The sequence below is a fragment of the Petaurus breviceps genome, unplaced genomic scaffold, assembly GCF_028583685.1.
Source record: "Petaurus breviceps papuanus isolate PSGF00001 unplaced genomic scaffold, PetGlider_PUasm1.0 140, whole genome shotgun sequence".
Lineage (NCBI taxonomy): Eukaryota > Metazoa > Chordata > Mammalia > Diprotodontia > Petauridae > Petaurus > Petaurus breviceps.
This window is the reverse complement of record NW_027185698.1, coordinates 6,270,245-6,289,145: the sequence shown is the minus strand read 5'-3', so window position 1 is coordinate 6,289,145 and position 18,901 is coordinate 6,270,245.

The window sequence follows — 18,901 nt, the reverse complement described above, 5'->3', positions numbered from 1 at the left end:
CCCTAATTATGACTGCATAGATAAGAGCCCATATGAGGCCACACAGCATGATAGCACTGTGGATCAGAGATAAGACCCTCTACAATGTACTCAAGTAAATGAGAAAATATTCAATATCATGCTTTCATTAACCTCAACCAATTACTGTGCTAAAAGATTTCAAATTGGGATTTGAAAGTGGAAGTAATAGATAGCACTTTGCTCCCTACCAATCATCATCTTGGAAGCCTCAAAGCTAGTGTGAAGGAGATTATCTATAACATGTGTGAGAGATGGGACTTTTTTTATGCAGTAGGGGAAATGGAGAAGTCATCCTGAGAGAGCTGCCAAACTATTAATCTAATATGAATATGGATATAGAGGGTTCAATCACATGCTCCCAGCTCTATCAGATTTAAGAAAAATATCATCTAATAAATCTATTTTCTTATTTTTCCTACCTTAAGTCTCTTTCCAGTCTATCCTCCACACAGATGCCAACGTGATTTGCTAAAGGGCAGGTCTGATAACGTCTGACCGTGTATTGATGTATTTTCTGTTGCTTCATCTCTTATCTCTATGCATTTGTACAGGATGGCCCCATTCTTGAACTCCTTTCTATTTTTACTTCTGTCTTTTGAATCTCTGGATTCAAGAAAGCTTAAGTGCTATCTCATTTAGGCAGCTTTTCTTTGTCCCTTTAGTTAACAGAGCCTTCTCCTATAGGGTTAACTCATATTGACTCCGTATTTGTTTTCTCATAAGCTCAGCTGTATATGAAATAGAGAACTGGTCTCAGTCAGGAAGACCATGATTCAAATTCTGCTTACTAACCTCATGACACTGTGATCCTGAGGAAATCATTTACCCTCAAAGTCTTTATATGGGTTTTCTCTCCCCAATCCCACTCTACTTCAGATACTAAATTATATAATCATTTGTGACCAAGTCATGAAGTTTCATCATTTTACCTAAAATGTACACAGAGAGCCCATATTGCTACAATGAATCCCCTATTTGTTACATCAATTCGTTCATTCCCCTCATTTTGCTGAAGCCCTAAGAATTTATCCAGTCCCACTGATTCTAGTGTAATACACCTTCCATTTCAGCACAAAGCTCTCCACAATTTTACCTACCAACATCTTTCCACTCATGCTCATAAACTGCTAAGTTTCAGTATACTACATGGCAAGTGGCTGGTCAAGGATATTGTGAAATATCATCCTTAAGAAATCTTTATGCAATAAAAATGAGTCTATTTTTGGGACAGGAAATGACTGGTTATTGTTGTGGGATCCATTTCCAAAGTAGATGTCTAAGTCCAGTTGGATCACTGACATCTTAGAACAAAGGTCAAAATAAAAAGTAAGATAGAATAAAGAATACAAATAAGAATATATGATACAAGGCAATTCCAATAAATTTAAACAATCTGTTGAATTATGAAACGTGAAATATATAAGTCATCACCAGTGATGTTTATTATTTCGCATAACGCATCAAGCAACAAGGATTTTCTTAGCACCTCCTACTTAGCAATTGCTAAGCAAAGGCTAGGGATACAAATAAACATACAAAAACAATTCAGCACATCAAGATTTTTACATTCTAATGGTACAAACTACATTGCACAGATAAATAAAAACATATTCACAGACAATACAGAATAGACATGTGATTTTATTGGTATAGGGGACTGCCATTATGAGAAAATGCACTCTGTCAACATAAGCCAGCAATTTCTTCATAACATATATTTAAGAAAGTGCTTAGGGAACTTTGAGGAGAAATGATTTTGAATCCCAAATGTTTTGTTACTCTGAAGAAAAAAAAACACCTTTGTTGGTAGAAGAAAACCATGAAAGATATCAAGTTTACAATTCCCAGAATGCAGAAATTATTACAGTACAGTAGTTTATAGAATAAAGTCATGTAGAAAAGGTCACCAGGGTTTTACCTGGCAAAATGTTTTTTAAACATTTCGTTCATATAAGCATCACAAGGAAAGCCAAAGGTGCTAACCTTAAGTTAAACAATTCAACAAAGATACATACATTGCTTTTTGGTGTCATTTTAGTTGATCAATTCTCTAAATATCTACTAGTCCTCAAAATTCTAATTTTTTCTGCCATCCCTAAAATGATAGTGCCATTCATTTAACTCTGTCAAACTAAACTTTATCCAGGAACGAATTTTTTCTAGACAATTTTTTTTTAAAACAAAAAGTACTATATCCAGTTATAGGGTGTTTCTATCTCCAACCTCCTTAGTAATACCATCACTAATAAATAATATCTAATATTTTTGATCCAAGTCCCATTAACTCTTCTAATGTTAACACAAGATTAGCTATATGTGCCCAAAGAGGGGTGAGGGGAAGATAACTAGTCTTTTCTTTTATGTTCAACAGCACAGGGATATCCCCAAAATGTCCAAGGACGGAAAAGCAATTTCCCATTGTTAAATGGAGTATACAATGCTCTTTTTCAATACTTTGGAGCACAGACAGTCATGTGGTTTCTTTGGTAGAGTTGGCTTTAGGTTCCAGGCCTTTACAAACTGATCATTCACCATGCTCCTTTTCCCTTCTTTTTTTTTAAGCTTCCAATATAAGTATTTCCTCACATCCAAGAAGGTATAGGGGCAACTATCTGGCAGAGTAGATAGATTGCCAGGCTTGGAATCAGGAAGACTTGAGCTCAAATCTGACCACAGACGTTTACTAAGCTGTGTGACCCTGGACAAGTCACTTAACCCAGTTTTCCTTAGTTTCCTCATCTGTAAAATGAGCTAGAGAAGCGGCAAACCACTTCAGGATCTTTGCCAAGAAAACCCCACATAGCGTCACAAATAGTTGGACGTGACTGCAATGACTGTACTACAATAACAATAGCAACAATAACATAGGAAGTATAGATGAGAAACATCTTTAGATCTTAGAGGGAAATATGATTAGAAGCTTGTGATCCAGTTTGACTGGAAGTAGTAGGAGAAAGCTTTGAGTTTGCTTCATCCTCAATTTCTTTTTTATCTTCTAGCTTTTGGTCAGATATATCATCTCTAGGTGCTGTTCCTATTCTTCCCTCTCCTTCCTCCCTACCCCAGGAATATAGTTTTGGCCCTGCTGCCACTTTTCTTTTCCCCATGTGTAATGTAATACCAAGCAAAGGCAACTTCCCAGGTTCAAAATACCAGCATAGGTGCTCTCTATTTTATTCAGTAACAAACCCAGAACAGAGAAGATCAAAACATGACATCATTCAAAATACAGCATTTACTAAGTGTGATTAAATAATCTCCAAGTACTACCCCACCCCAGGATCTTCCAATCATTCAATCAATTACAAAGTCCCTGTTCTAAATACTACTCCATCCCTAGGCTATACCTTAATTAAGTCCACCACAAAACCCCTCTTCTCAAATGGAGATTAGTTTCCAAACATAGGTAAAGTACCTTCATTTGTCAATCACAGAGCACAATAAGGTCAAAAGTTCCCCACCCCCAGGATCACAATTGAATCTACCCCAGAGTTACATCAAGTTTAAACACAGCACTTAATACCCAAATGGAGGTCTTTTCTTCATCTTGACACGAGGCAAGTTCTCAGCAATCTTAGTTCCTGGGGAGACAAGGCTTAGCAAGGCCATAAGATACATTGCCAGTCCCTTCATGAATTTATCCTCTGTCTGTAGAACAGTCCTAGAACCCCTGAACACATTAGCAAAGCCCTCTCCCAGGATTTCTGTAAACATACAACAAGAAAATCCTTCTTCAGGGCTTCTGAACCAATAGAAAGGCTCCCAGACCCCTGCAACAACAGCACTGTCCCTCACCAGTGGACAGTATTCACTCTGTCTGCAGGACAGTCTCCAGACCCCTGCAACAACAGTACTGTCCCTCACCAGTGGACAGTATTCACTCTCTGTCTGCAGGACAGTCTCAGGCCTTCTTAGCGAACAGCCAGGTTCCAGGACTTCTTCAACAAAAGGACAGTCTTTCACCAGTGGACAAATCTGGCAAAATAACATCAAAACAGACAGACAAAGTACCAGCAAAACAGCCATGTCTCCTCAGTCCTTGGCAGCTCAGGGGGCAGGTCTCAAAAGTCCAGGGCAATTCAAAGCGGCCACCAGCAATTCTCTTAGTCTCTCTCTCTCCACGAGGTGCTGCTTCCAAAAAGATCTTCCGCCTCTCTCTTGTCTCTCCAAATCTACATCACCAGCTCCTCCCAGTTCAGGACTTTCTTTTCACATCAACAAGCCCATCCCACAGGTGGGATTAACAAACTCTGGGTTTTAACACAATCAATTTGAAAACCAAGCCAATACAGGGGAATCTTTAATTGCCATTACTATCACACCATGTCTGAACTGAGTATCAGTTATTTCTTATCTTTTTCTACTTCACCCTTCCATATACTTGAACAGACTCTCACTCTGCTAGGCTCTGAGAAGTATATGGGGATTTGTGTCCAAATGTTGCAAAGAAACCCACTGCAAGAAAAATTATTTAAAATGTCCAAGAATATTACTAATTATTCATTTTCATAATATAGGAGTACTTTTTGATAGTATATTTTTATTAAATTAATAATTTATCAAATAGCTTATGTGCCTAGTAGTCAAACATTTATCAGACTGGTATCTTTATGAGCTAAGAATTCAACCAGTTGGCCCATTTGTTATGATTCTCATAAATTTTCTTGTTTCTTAGTTTAAATTGTACAGTTATTTTTAAAGGTATGTCTTCATAGGGTTGCGTTGAATAAGTCTTTTGTTTTGGAGGGGGGGAAAGCAGGGCAATTGGGGTTAAGTGACTTGCCCAAGGTCACAAAGCTGGTTTAGCATCAGGTGTCTGAGGCTAGATTTGAACTCAGGTTCTTCTAACTGCAGGGCCAGTGCTCTATTCACTATGCCACCTACTTGCCCCCCTATAAGTCTTAAATGTTCATAGGTGTACTAGGCTCCCCAAATTTGGGTATTCATAAAGAGTTAAGCAATCTTCCAAATGGCTCCTTAACACTTCATATTCTCAGTGAAGTATTACTGGAGGTGAATAAGAAAACAGGGAAAGGTGAAGGTGTTTACAAATGGGAGCAACTAGAAAAATAAGAAAGCAGGTCAACCAAAAGGATTAAAGTAGACTACAAATTCTTAGAAGTAGAAAAGGTATAGAAATTTGTACACAGTCAAGAAGAAAAAAGATGGGGAGATGGAAAACAGGTCACAAACCCTTCGTGAATTTGTTCTAGTAATATAAATGAAAGCAGAGAATTAGTCATAGTCTCATAAAATGGTAATTTAAGCAGCAGTGGCCTAAGGCTAAGGAAATAAAAGTTTAAATCTGGTATTAGGGGGAAAAACATTTTAAACAATTCGACAGGTAAGTTAATTAATGGAAAACCCAGAGAAGTAGATACATTTTAGTTATATAAAAGGCACTAAAAGTAAAGAAGAAAATTGTGGAATCACATTCAAGTTCATTGATTTATTGGATGAGATGTTCATCTCAGTAAAGAAGAGCGGGAAATAAATTTCCGCCAAAATTTGTTCTGGTTATGGTAAAGATATGTGAAACATTATCACAATTTCTTTTTTTTTTAATTCAATTTTTAATTTGTTTGTTTCCTTTTAGTTTACAGGATTCAATTCCACAATTCCTTGAATTTCACATTTTGTCCCCCTCCTTCCCCTCCCCGCCCATGGCATCTTATAATTAAGTATAGGATCTGTAAATACTTTCACATTATACAATGGTCAGGTTATAAGGATGGACTGTACCAGCTGGAATGAAAAATGGTAAAGAGGATATAAAATCAAAAAAGAGAACGAAAAAGATCAGGTATTTTGCTTCCATCTGGACATAAATACTTATATGCTGTGATGAATAGCTGATATCACTGATGTGGACAATCAGCCCCACTGGTACAGATACCAAACCTTTCATGGATTCTCATTCTGTGAGACTTCTATTGACATACTTCCATTGTCCCTTTAAAGTCAATCTACAATACAGAGAAAAGGGGCCTTCTTCTAGATTTTTAATATTCTATGTAAACAAGCTTAATACCCAGAGATGGGCAATCTTACAACCTTCACTCTTGCTACATGACTGGGTCCACTTGTTTCTGGTCATATGGATCCTGTACCACTTTTCACATATAAGGCACCATTGATAATATGACCAAGATTTAACTCTCCATTGTTTTTTCAGCTTACCTGGAATTATGTTTTCTATGATATTATCATGGACTATTATGTTCAGACATATAGCCCAATGGGAAAATATCAGTGTTGATTTCCTGGTGTAGAGGAGACCTCATTTTCTGTATAATCCTATTCTAGGGATGGTTCTCAGGCCCATGTTAGCCAAAAGGCTTATTGATGAGCCTACCATCATCATTATCATATATAGAAGAACCTTAAGTGATTAAATTACCAGAAGAATTTGATTCTACTCTCATATCAGTTCTGGAATGCAGGTCTGGCTACTATGAGAGAATATAAGCCTCCATCTCCCTAAATAAAACCTAGAATTATCTATTTCAGTATAAATTACATATGATAGAATGGAAAATAAAATAAAAAAGGTCAAAGAGATTAGAAACGAAAAAAGAAGTGAAATTAACAATAACTTCTTACTTACATGATTTGTCTATTTTCTCACCTGCTGTTTTTGCCTCATTATAATCTCATCAGAAATCATTCTATGCTTCAATGCTTGATATTTTTGGAACTTAAGTAAAAATAATAATTTCATTATGCTGCCATCTCTTTTATTAACTTAGTCTAACCAAGTCCCAAAGTATATAGGGGAAATGTGAAGATGGGCCTTCATGAGATTTTTATTTTATTTTTCTGAATGGAATTGTACTACAAAATGTATTAATGATTTAATTATTCTCATAAGGTCAAAAGAGAATGATAAGTTCAGAATGTTAAATTTAATTCAATTGAAAAAGTATTGATTGGGTCTATTATATGCTAGACATTATTAGGTGTTGGGGATATATGGACACAGATGAAGCAATATTTGTCCTCAAAGACTCAAGGACTTAGATTCTACTGGGATAAACACATGCACCCTGAGAAGAAAAAAAAGTATAAAAAATAAATACAAAGTAATTTCAGAAGTGGTAAAGAATAAATGGCAACATTCACATGAGCTGAGTCTTAAGGGAAAACCAGAAATTCCAAGTACTCAAGTTGGAGTGGGAGAATATGAATGACTCTGGCCTGCCCACAGTATCTCATGGAGATGGGAGATCAAATGTACTATAGACAAAATAAACAACTTTGGCAGAAATACAATTTATATGTGGCTTCAAGTGAAATCCATATGGAAATGTGAATTAGAATCATGTTGTGAAGGGCTTTAAATGAAAAACGAGGAGCTTGATTTCCCTAAAAGCATTAAAAAGTTACAGAAGTTTCCTGATCACAACACTGACATGATCAGACTTGCATTTTGGAATGATTCATTTAGCAACTACTGAGTGTAGGGTGGATATGGGGGATATGATGTAAGAAGATCAACAAGTATATTGATAACAAGTAAAAAAGGTCTGAATCAGCATGGTAGTTGTGTGCATATAACTTCTTAAAGGCAGGAACTTATTTTCCTCCTTACATTCCCAGGACCTCGTGTCTTGTCACATTCTTGATTCTTACTAAATGTTTATTAATCTATGTATTTAATTTAGACAATATATCTTATAGAGATAGATTTAAAAGAACTTTGAATCTGATGACATGTGGGCAAAGAAAGACATAAAACTTGATAACATTGACCATTATGAGAAACTTAGGAAGTTGGGTGAGATTCAGTAATAAATTCTGTTTTAGAAATGTTGATTTTATAATGTCAAGGAATGTCCCACTGGTATGTATAACCAAAAGTTAGTGAAGTGTGACTGGAGCTCAGGAGAAAGATGAAGTATGGGTATGTTAGATTTTGGAGTCATTTATATAGAGACAATAGTTGACTTCATGGGAGCTGATGAGAATGTAAAGATAAAATTAAAGAGGTCTTAGATTTAAAATGTGAATTTGATGAAGAACATAAACTGGAAGAAAAAAACACAAATTCAATGAAAGACAATTTAAATGGTGCCTCATACTTCAAGTCTATTTACACATTTATTTATGGTGCTAATTACATATTCTTTTTAAGTGCTTTGGATACAAAAGTGATCATTTTAACACAAATCTACTTTAACTGATGCATATATTTATAGATATATAAATATATGTATGTATTTATAAGAAGGTCCAACAACAAAAAGTAAGTAGAGGAAGGAACTATATAGGAGATTCTTTTATTTTAATTTTCTTATTTTTAAGCATGTCAATATTATGACAAAAATCAAGCAGAGTTATCAAAATGAACTCAACTATTATTTTGTTCTTGACTGCTTGTCATGATTTTCTAACTATGCAATTTGTTGTTTAGATAATAGGAATTCTATTCAAATCTGTTTGAACTACCTTGAAGAGTTCTGAGATAATGGATTGGCATCAATCTGGTAAAAGTGACTAACAGCATGCTCTGGTTCTCTCTTCTAATTTCTTTTCAACATTTTATTTTTACAGTTGCTAGAATAAAAACAGGGAAGGAATTTTTAACAAAACTTGCTGAAGTTGGGAGAGACATTCAGTGACATTTTAATGAACCCAGGATATTTTAACAAGACAGATGATGGGCTGACACTAACAAGACACATGCAACAGAGAGAAATGTAAGGGAAGTCCTGACCTTAAGTTCAGGAAATCAACTGCACAAGCACATGTAAAGCCAAGCACAAGCAGCCTTCTAGAGGACTGCTAATGTGAACAGCTTCAAGGTTCTGATTACATTGTATAGTGAATTCTCTAATTATTCAGCAATAAATTAAGACAAAACATTGACAGAAACCAAAATACAGCATTCACAATGTTATAGAATAACAAGTTATCATTCAAGTGGCCACGTGGTTTTACCAAAGTGGCCACAGTTTTAAACAAAGTACAATCATTTAGTAACTCAATCATTAAGTAAGTCAATCATTTAGTAAGTCCTTAATTCAATCATCCTTAAGGGACACAAAGTACAAAGGTCAAAGTTCTCCACCCCTAGGTGACAGTAAATTATAATCTCCTCAGTAAGCACCAGGTACTCAACACTAGATCTTTTCATCTTCACTCAAGGCTGGCTGTCACCTTCCATGGTTCCTCTTCCATGGTCCCAGCTCCTGCCTGAATCTACACAGCTGTCACCTGGGTTCAAAGGAAGGTAGTTGCCAGTTCTTTGTAAAGCTCCTTGTCCAGTTCCCATACCATATTGAAGCTCACAATGCCCTGTCCACCTCAAGTCCTTTCCAGTTTCTGGTTTTCGAAAGACAAAGCTTAACAGAGCCAAAACAACATTCATGAACATTGCTGGCACCATCATCAATCAATTATATGACTGTGAAATCAACATGGACCCACAAACAAGGTCCAAGAGGTCAACACAAATCATCAACATAGAAATCAATACAGATCCACAAACAAGGTTTGAGAACTCAACACAAATCATCAGTACAGTGCCAGGACTTCCAGACAACTAGAAAATTCTCTTTCAGGGCTTCCAGTAAGGTCCCAGTGCTTATACCAAGTATCACAAACAAACATCAACACAGACAGAACAGTCAAATATAGAGTGCTGAGATACCACACGTTTTCTCCTTCTCAACTTTGCCACCACAAAAGTGCTCTTCTCAGTTCTGCTTGGTTCTCAGTTCTGCTCAGTTCTTCTCGCTTCTCTGTTCTGCCACCATAAGTTCTGTTCTCAATTCTCTCTCTCCAGCCTGGGCCTCTCCTTATATATGATCATTAGCTCCTCCACTTCCTGTTGCATCAGAAACAGGAGTTCACAGGTTCTGGGGTTCACAAGTTGTGAAGTTCACAAGTTCAGCTTCTTAACAAAAGACTTGATATAATCAAAAGCTCAACTTGAAACAAGGTATTTAATTAAATAGCTGAAACAAGGTGTTTACTTCTTTGCTAGACATTACAGTACTAGAGTAGGGGATGTAATTAGAGAATGGGTAATGTAAAAAGGACTTGAAGGTACCAGTTGAGATCATTTAAGTCAAGAGTCTTTGTAGCCAAAAACACTAATTTGATCTTAGAAAAAAAGTATATACTGTGGTTAGAATTACTATAGAGCATTACAAGAAAGAATTTTTATTTGTTTTTATTTTGTGGAGATGATAGTGATATATGTATGTGCTTCTAATGATACTATAACAATCCAGAAGTCTGACTTTGACCAGATGAAACTGAATTGAGATGTAGTCTCCATCTTTAGTTAGTTCTTTGTTACTTGAGAGGTATATTTGATTACATATACATGTCTTTAACTGGTTTCTTCCGTTGTTTAAAGTTATATTTTTTTAAGAATGTATATTACGTAGGGCGGCTAGGTGGCTCAGTGAATAGAGCACTGGCCCTGAAGTCAGGAAGACCTGAGTTCAAACCCGGCCTCAGACACTTAACACAAAAACCAGCCATGTGACCTTGGGCAAGTCACTTAACCCCAATTTTCCTCCAAAAAGCAAAAAAAAAAAAAAGAATGTATCTTACGCCAAGGAAACATGAAAGTTATAGCTCTTACAGAGCACAATTCTATGACAGATATTGCACTGGTTGTTAATATTGAAAAGGCAAACAATTCAAGTATTATTCAGACCCACAATAAAACAAGATCTATAAGAAAATCAAAGGAAAGTATGGTTAAAAGTAAAAATAACACCAAGAACTGACAATTTTTTGCTATGAAACAGATTAATGCACAAAAAAACAAAGATGCTTAGAGGGGCATGATAACTAGAGAGGTCGTGATCAACAACAAGGTATAGCCTTATTGAAGTTAAAACAACTGGGAAAACAACAGCAAAATTTCAGTTGTTTATCATTGATATAAAGGGGGAAAAAAAAGTATTTGTGTACAAGATAGAAGATTAGAGTACTGAATAATGGGGGGAAAATAATTTTTATGGTTGAAACTATTTTTTCTTTTGAGGGCACACCAAAACTACTGTCATAAGAATTCTAAGTGAGCCTCTATAATATAGATATCTTCAAGAGACTATAAAATATGAAAAATGTTTTGGGACCTTTTTTATTTTTAGTGGACCTGGGAGTCTTAAACACATTGAAGGAATGACAAAATCTGATACATACATTGATCTGAAAGGCAGAATTATTCCACAATTATGGATATTTTAAAAGGAGATAGAATATTTACATTAAGCTATTTTACCATGCTACCTATGACAAAAATAATTCTAAAATTTATATGAGTACAGGCATTCTTTAAAGGCCTTGTATCTTACATTATTTGAAACTCATTGAAAAATTCTGTTTTTGTCAAGGATTGATTGAGAAATATAGGCTGTTTGCAGAAATTACATTTAATATTTCAATGGCTTGAGTGTAAGCTTCACAACAAAGAATGTGTAAAAATCTGACATACATATTACACACACATATCTGTGTGTGACAAATTATATAAAACATATGAATGTAGCAAAATGACATATTTGCATAATAATAGACTTTAATAATGTAAAATTCATATGGCTTCCTACATAAGTCAATTCAGAGAATTTTTTCAGTTAATTTGAATATCACTGTAGGTGACAGTCCTACCACACACAGTCTGTTCTGAAAAGTCCCAGATATGGATTACTGGGTTCAATTCTGGTTGTTAAATTTTTAATATATATTGACAAGCAAGCATGCCCCCAAAGGATCATAGAATTTATGGATTTTGATAAATCATAGGATTTATAACTTTAATGTCTCAAGGATAAAAACCCAACAGGATAAGAAAAGGTCAGGAAATAAATTTTTAGGACACTGGGATAGGTTAGTTAGCCTACAGAAGAAGAGAATGTGATGACTTCCTTCTTGTATCTAAAGGGTTATCACATGAAGGAAGTATTAGTCCACTGGCTTCAGATGACAGAAATAGAATCAGTAAATGGTAGTAAAGCAAATTTCAGTTTAATATAAGAAAAATTAATAATTAGAAATACCTGGAAGTAATTCGTGAGGTAGTGAGCTCCCTTTTAACTCAAAATAATAAAAAGAAAGTCAAACTAACAAAAGAAAGTAAGGTTCTTGAATGAAAGTTTTCAGATTAGGTAGCCCATAAGATAATTTCCAATTCTAAGATTTTATGCATTTGTAATTCTTTTTAATTACTTACCTACTTTTTAAGATAGGTTTTCATAAAACATGTTCAGATTACAGAGCATTAAGCAGTTAGCTTGATGAGAAACAGGATGGGTATCAAGGGAAGGTGGATTAGGGCTTTGGGAGCACTGACATCAGAGGAACAAATGTTGGTAGATGTGTACCTTCCTTGAATTAAGTAGACTCCTAAGATGTTAAAACTGTTCATACAATATACTGGGACTCTTAGAAGTTTCTGCTGGATCCCAAAACACAAGATGTCCATTCTCCATTAATAATCAAAGATATCAATGGTCAATTGAACTCTAATTTAGAGTAGAAAAGCAGCAATTTGTAAATGAGCACCCAACTGACCAGAGAATATTTGTTTTGACTAGGATCTAATGGGTTTAGAAGAAAAGCAGGCAGTTAGGTAATTTGTTTCATTAAATATAATCTTACTGCCCTGAAAGAGTTAATTAATAAACTCCCCATTGTGAGTCTGCTAGCTATTCTTCAAGTGAAGAAATCACCTATTAATTGAATATGTTTGATTCCTGATGTGATTAGTCTACTGTTGTGGTTTCAGACATGAGGGAAAGCCTTTCAAAGACAGCAATGAACAAGCAGATGTCCTATAAATCCTTCAGGCCATTGGCTTGGAGAAAAGACAGAACTCATCACCACTTCCTTTCTTTGCTTTTTTTTTTTTCCTGTGGACCAGCAAAGGAACAAAAGCCTAGCAGCTGACAGTCCTGTCATCTCCCTCCCACTCAATGAAAGCACACATTTTTCCAGGTTTCCTGGCTGTGCATTAATGAGGGAATTGTCAGAGGGAAAGAAGGAACGAGTTCATGGTTCTCAGTTCCATATGCCAGTGCCGCAGCTACCAACCCGCAGCATTATAACTTCCAGAAAATATGCCACAGTCATTAGGAAGTGCTAATTTGGGGAACTTTTATGCTTTCACTGTATTATCTTATTGACCCTCCCCAACAATTTTCATTTAGAATGTGGGCACGAAGCTGCATCTTTCCTATTGCCCAACAGCTCTGCTCTCCTCAAAAGCAGACTTGGGTTGGCAGTGGGCCACATTTAATTATTCCTCATTACTTTTTGCTCATCTTTGAGAGCATTCTTACTGCGTGGATCTTTGCCAATTGCTGACAAAAGCCTATGGGAGGAAAAAAAAAAGAAAAAGATACTTTGATGGGTAACCCATGTCACCTGCACAGCAGCAGCCCTCCGAGCCCTAATGGAATGTGCTTGTTGCTAAGGACCATACCTGCTGCCTGCAATGTTGAACACAGGAAACCTGCTGTTGCTTCTGCTATTGCCACTGCTAACTCTCCTGCCCAGAATGGCAAAACAAAAATACACCTGTTTAAATAGGGCTTCATCCTCCACCACCTTCAGAGCTATGGGACCTAAAGACATTCAAAGACACGTGATTTCTTCAATGTAGATACTTGTCCCCATAAATACAGATAGCAAGCTTCTTTGTGAAATACAGATAACAAACCTTTGTGGATGCTGTTCATGAATTGCTGTAATAAGAGAGCCTTGAGACGGGAAGATAGGGAGACAGAAAAAAGGAAGATCGTCACTTGATGACCAATCTTTTGGTGATGAGCCTCATCAGACTTAGCTAGGCTGGTCTTTAGATATCAGGACAGACCAAAAACTTTTCCAATTTTCAGGACCCAATAGCGTACATGACCTGCTAACACAGAGTCATCCACACTATAATTAGGCAACAGCATAGGACTAGTAGACAGAGATTTGGGGCATGGTGGAATCTGGAACATGGGAAACAACTTGATTGATTCATGCATCCATCCATTTAATAATTGCTTTTTCCTCATCTACTATCTGTATGACAGCATATTATTATAAAACAATCATAAATCAATATTTTATGGTCATTGCCCTCAAATAGATTACAGTATTAGAAGATAAGGACACAAATAAGCATAACAGAATTTGATAAAAACCATAAAATAGATTGAAATAAAGAGCTATGGAAATTCAGAGAAGGGGGAGATTGCTCCTGGTTAAGGAAAAACTGGCAGGGGAAGGAGGAACTTCTTGGCAGAGGGACAGCATAGCTGTGCCAGCTAACTAGCAGTGGGAAAGCATAGGCTATGTTCGGGAAAGATGGGGAAGTCTAGTTTGACTGGAACAGGAGTCTATTAGTCAAACTTTACTCATTTTGACAGAGGGGGGCAACTTATGCCTGGAAAAGAGGTTTAATAACTCACCCAATGTTGTGAACGGATCCAAACATTCTATAGAGCAATTTGGAACTCTGCCCATAGGACTATCAAACTGTGTATACCCTCTGATCCAGTGATACCACTGCTAGGTCTATATTCCAAAGATGTTCAAATAAAGGGAAATGGAACCACATGTACAAAAATAATTATAGCAGTTCTTTTTGTGGTGGCTAATAATTGGAATTCAAAGGGATGCCCATGAATTGGGGAAAGTCTGAACAAGCTGTTGTATACGATGGTGAATGAATACTACTGTGCTATAATAAACAACCAAGTAGAACAATTTCAGAAGAACCTGGAGACTTATATGAACTGATGCCGACTGAAGTGAAAAGAACCAGGAGAACATTGTATACAGTAACAACATTATTGTTCAATGAAGACCTGTGAATGACTTAGCTATTCTCAGCAATACAGTGATCCAAGACAATCTCAGCAATGCAATCTCAAAGTACTAATGACAAAGCATACTATCTGCTGCCAGAGAAAGAACTGATATTGATTGAATACAGATTGAAGCATGCTATTTTTCACTCTTTCATTTTTTTTTATTTAAGTCTTCTTATACAAAATGATATGGAAATGTTTTATGTAATTGCACATGTATAACCTATATCTGATTTCTTCTTACCATCTCAAGGAGGGAGGAGGAGAGGGAAGGATTGAATTTAGAAATCAAAACTTTAAATAAAAATGTTAAAAAGTTGTTTCTTTTAATAACTCACCCAGGGTTTCATAAGAAGTCAGTTGTTCAATAAGCATATTTTAAGTGCTTGCTACATACCAAGCCCAGTAGTAAAAGTTGAAGATACATAGGGGGAAAAGTGGTCACTGCACTGAGGGAGCATCTATTCTAATGGGGGGGTGGGATAATTTGAACACAAATAGGTATATATAAAATATATACATCAGAAGAGGGAGATAATCTCAGAATGAAGGCATGGAGGGAAACAGGAAAAGGTGATAACAAGAAATACCTCTTGCAGAAGGTGGTTTGGGACCTGGATCTAGTGTGACTCCTGGATGCTTGGAACATTTGTGGAGTGAAGGTCACAGGGAAGTGACCTGGAGGCTCAAGGCCTTTGAAAAAGTACTAGTTCGGGGCGGCCAGGTAGCACAGCGAGTAAGAGCACCGGCCCCAGAGTCTGGATGACCTGTGATCGAATCTGTGCTCAGACACTTAGCCCCCACCCAGAAACACCTGGCCGTGTAACCTTGAGCAAGTTACTTAACCCCAATTGTGAAAGAAAGAAAGAAAGAAAGAAAGAAAGAAAGAAAGAAAGAAAGAAAGGAAGGAAGGAAGGAAGGAAGGAAGGAAGGAAGGAAAGAAGGAAGGAAAGAAGGAAGGAAGAAAGAAAGAAAGAAAGAAAGAAAGAAAGAAAGAAAGAAAGAAAGAAAGAAAGAAAGAAAGAAAGAAAGAAAGAAAGAAAGAAAGAGTACCAGTTCTACTACACACCATATTGTAGAATTGTCAAACATAAGCAACTTCTGGCCTGTAAAAATCATGGTATAATTACAACCAAATATAAAATGTAATTAGGAAATGTTTAACAAAATAAATAAAATACAATACCGATAATATTCATTTGTAGTTTTTCTAAGTCAATATCTGCAGCTCCCCTCCAACCACTCCAAGGAATTTGTTTCTATTTGAGTTTGAGTTTCTATTTGACACCAATGTCATGAAAGACAAGACTGTAATTATATAGTTTAGCTCCAGGTCAGGAGTACTCCCTCCTCCCCTAAAGTTTGTGTTTTATTTTGTGGACAATTAGGAGTTACTAAAGGATTCTGAAGGGGTAAGTAACAAAAGTGATATTGTTGAGCTATATTTTTGAAGATTAATTTCTAAGACATGGGTTTCACTCATGAGAAACAAAACTAGGAAAACCAGTCAGAAAGTTTTGTTTTGTTCTGTTTTGTTTTTCCAAGCAAGTTAATGCAACTTAAAATAGGCAACATGGTATAATGAAAAAGGCCCAGAATCGTATGGAATCAGGAGATATGGATTCTAGTCTCAAATCTACCACTAACTACTTGTTTAATCTTTTTTTCTGTAATTTTTATTTTAAACTTAAATACAAAATAAAAAAAGAAACAAACTTAAATGCTAAAACTAAAATGATACAAAAGAAAAAAAAGCATTATTGGCTGCATAGTAGAATATGAAAGAGGATTCAAAATATACAGCAACAAATTTCCATTTCAAGAAAGCCTATATAATAAATACAAGTTGTGTTGAGTTATCCATCTTTTCTTTGCTTCTTTTAAGTTTTCTTTTGTTCTTTGCTGTGCAATTTTTACTTTGTTCTTTTTAGCCCCTACCTCCCCCCACCCAGAAGGCAACAAGTGCAGAGATTATACACATGTGTGTATATACACGTTTGTGTGTATAAGTACATATACACATATGCACAGATATGTGCATAATATAGTCATATAAAACATGCATATACATAAACACATACACTCATACATACATACACATACACATAAATAGACTTAGATATCAATAATCATAGTCATATATAGGCATCTATATTCATATGCTTCTACATAAGACCATACTATACATATTTATCCTTTGTTTCTTTGAAAGTGGGTAACTTCTTTCACAAATCCAAGTCTTTCCATAATTTTCCAAGTCCACTAAATTATTATTTCCTACACAAAAATACTCCTACCTTATACTGTCTAGTTGCTTTAAATAGTCCAAAACAACACTGATAATATGACTGACACATAGAATTAGTTTCCCTATTTTTCTCTTTTGGTTAAATCTGTTTTAGCCTCAACTTTGTCCAAGATCCTAATTATCATCCCTGCTCCTTTTTCCCTAACAAATTCTACTCCTGATTTTTATTTTATGTTTGTGCATATCTCTTATTTCCTATCCCTCCTGACTCCTCTGCTTTACTTCTACCCACTACCTTGCCCTCATATTACCTAACCTATCGCTCTCCAAGGATCCCTCCCTTATCCTCCCATTCCCATTAATCTTAATACCCTTCTGCATCACCCTTTAACCTATTCTCTCATCCTCCCCTCTAAAGATACCTCCCTGATCCTCTTCCTCCTCCCCATCCCCTTAGCATTTTATTTCTTTCTGAATTTAGAACATTTTATACTCTTCTAGACATATGTGTATTGCTCCCTCTTTAACCCATTCCCAATGAAAATAGGTTTCTGGAACTACCAGCCCTCTTCCCTCATCTAATTCCTTTGTGTGGGTTCTTCCTTTCACACCTCATTTGTATAGGATAATTACTCTTTTTTAGCTGTTCCTAAACAGTTTTACCTTTTAAAATCATATCATGCTCAAGTCCACCCCAATCTTTCTTATGAACTACCCAATTTCTAGTAACAATTTTAGAAATACATTTTACATTTCACGTAGATTAAAGATAAACAGTCTGTCCTTACTGAGTCCCTTATAATTAGTCTTTGGTATGTACCTTATAGTTCTCTTGGCTCTTTTATGTCAAATCTTCTTTTAAATTTAGTTTTCAGGTTTTCAGGGGGGGAAGTTTAAACAAAATTCTGAAAGTCTGACTTCATTATTTTTTTTAATTCAGAATTATGCTTAGCTTTGTTGGATATGATATTTTCAGCAGGAATTCCAGTTCTTTTGCTGTTCAATATATAATGTTCTAAGACCTGTGGTCTTTCAGTGATGCCACTGCTAGGTCTTCTGTGATTATAACTGTTGCACTGACATATTTAAACTTTTTTATTTTTCTTGGTGCTTCTAATATTTTATGTTTGAGTGGTTTAGGAATTTCTTTGCTTCAGTATCCTCCTCTGAAGATGAACCCTGGTCTTCTGTATTCCCATACTAATTCTCTATGGTTAGATTCTTTCTCATTTGCCTATTCTTTTCATACACACACACACACACACAAACACACACACACATATACATACATATACACACATGTAAATATGGTGCCTCTGGCCTCAGATACTCCTTCAGTTCTCCCCTCAAGCCTAAAACCAAAAACCAAGACCTGTAGCCTCCTCTAAGTGCCCATAGCCATCAGAGTCCCCACCCTACTGCTTCTGCACTCATCTGCCACGTGGTGGTTCCTTCTTTCCTCTAACTGCATCTCTGCAGCACAGTTGGGTCTAGTATTCTTTGTCAGCAGAGGTTCCCTCAATCTTCCCTGATTCAGACACCCAATTCCCCTCACTGTACCCAGTACAAAAGTTCCTATGGCTGAGGCAGAGGCAGCCTCCCAACCCAGATAATCCTAGGACTTGTCTCTTGTTTTTCAATTGGTCCTAGCCTGTAAGTGTTTACTTTTCACAGGTATGCTGGGATTTTTCTTCAGATCTTCTCTACTTGTCCCAGGGAGATCATTGTTCTGACTCTACTGTTTAATATTTTGACCACCTACATCTAGCACGAAATTTCATTATCTATAAAATGACAAGTCTATAAT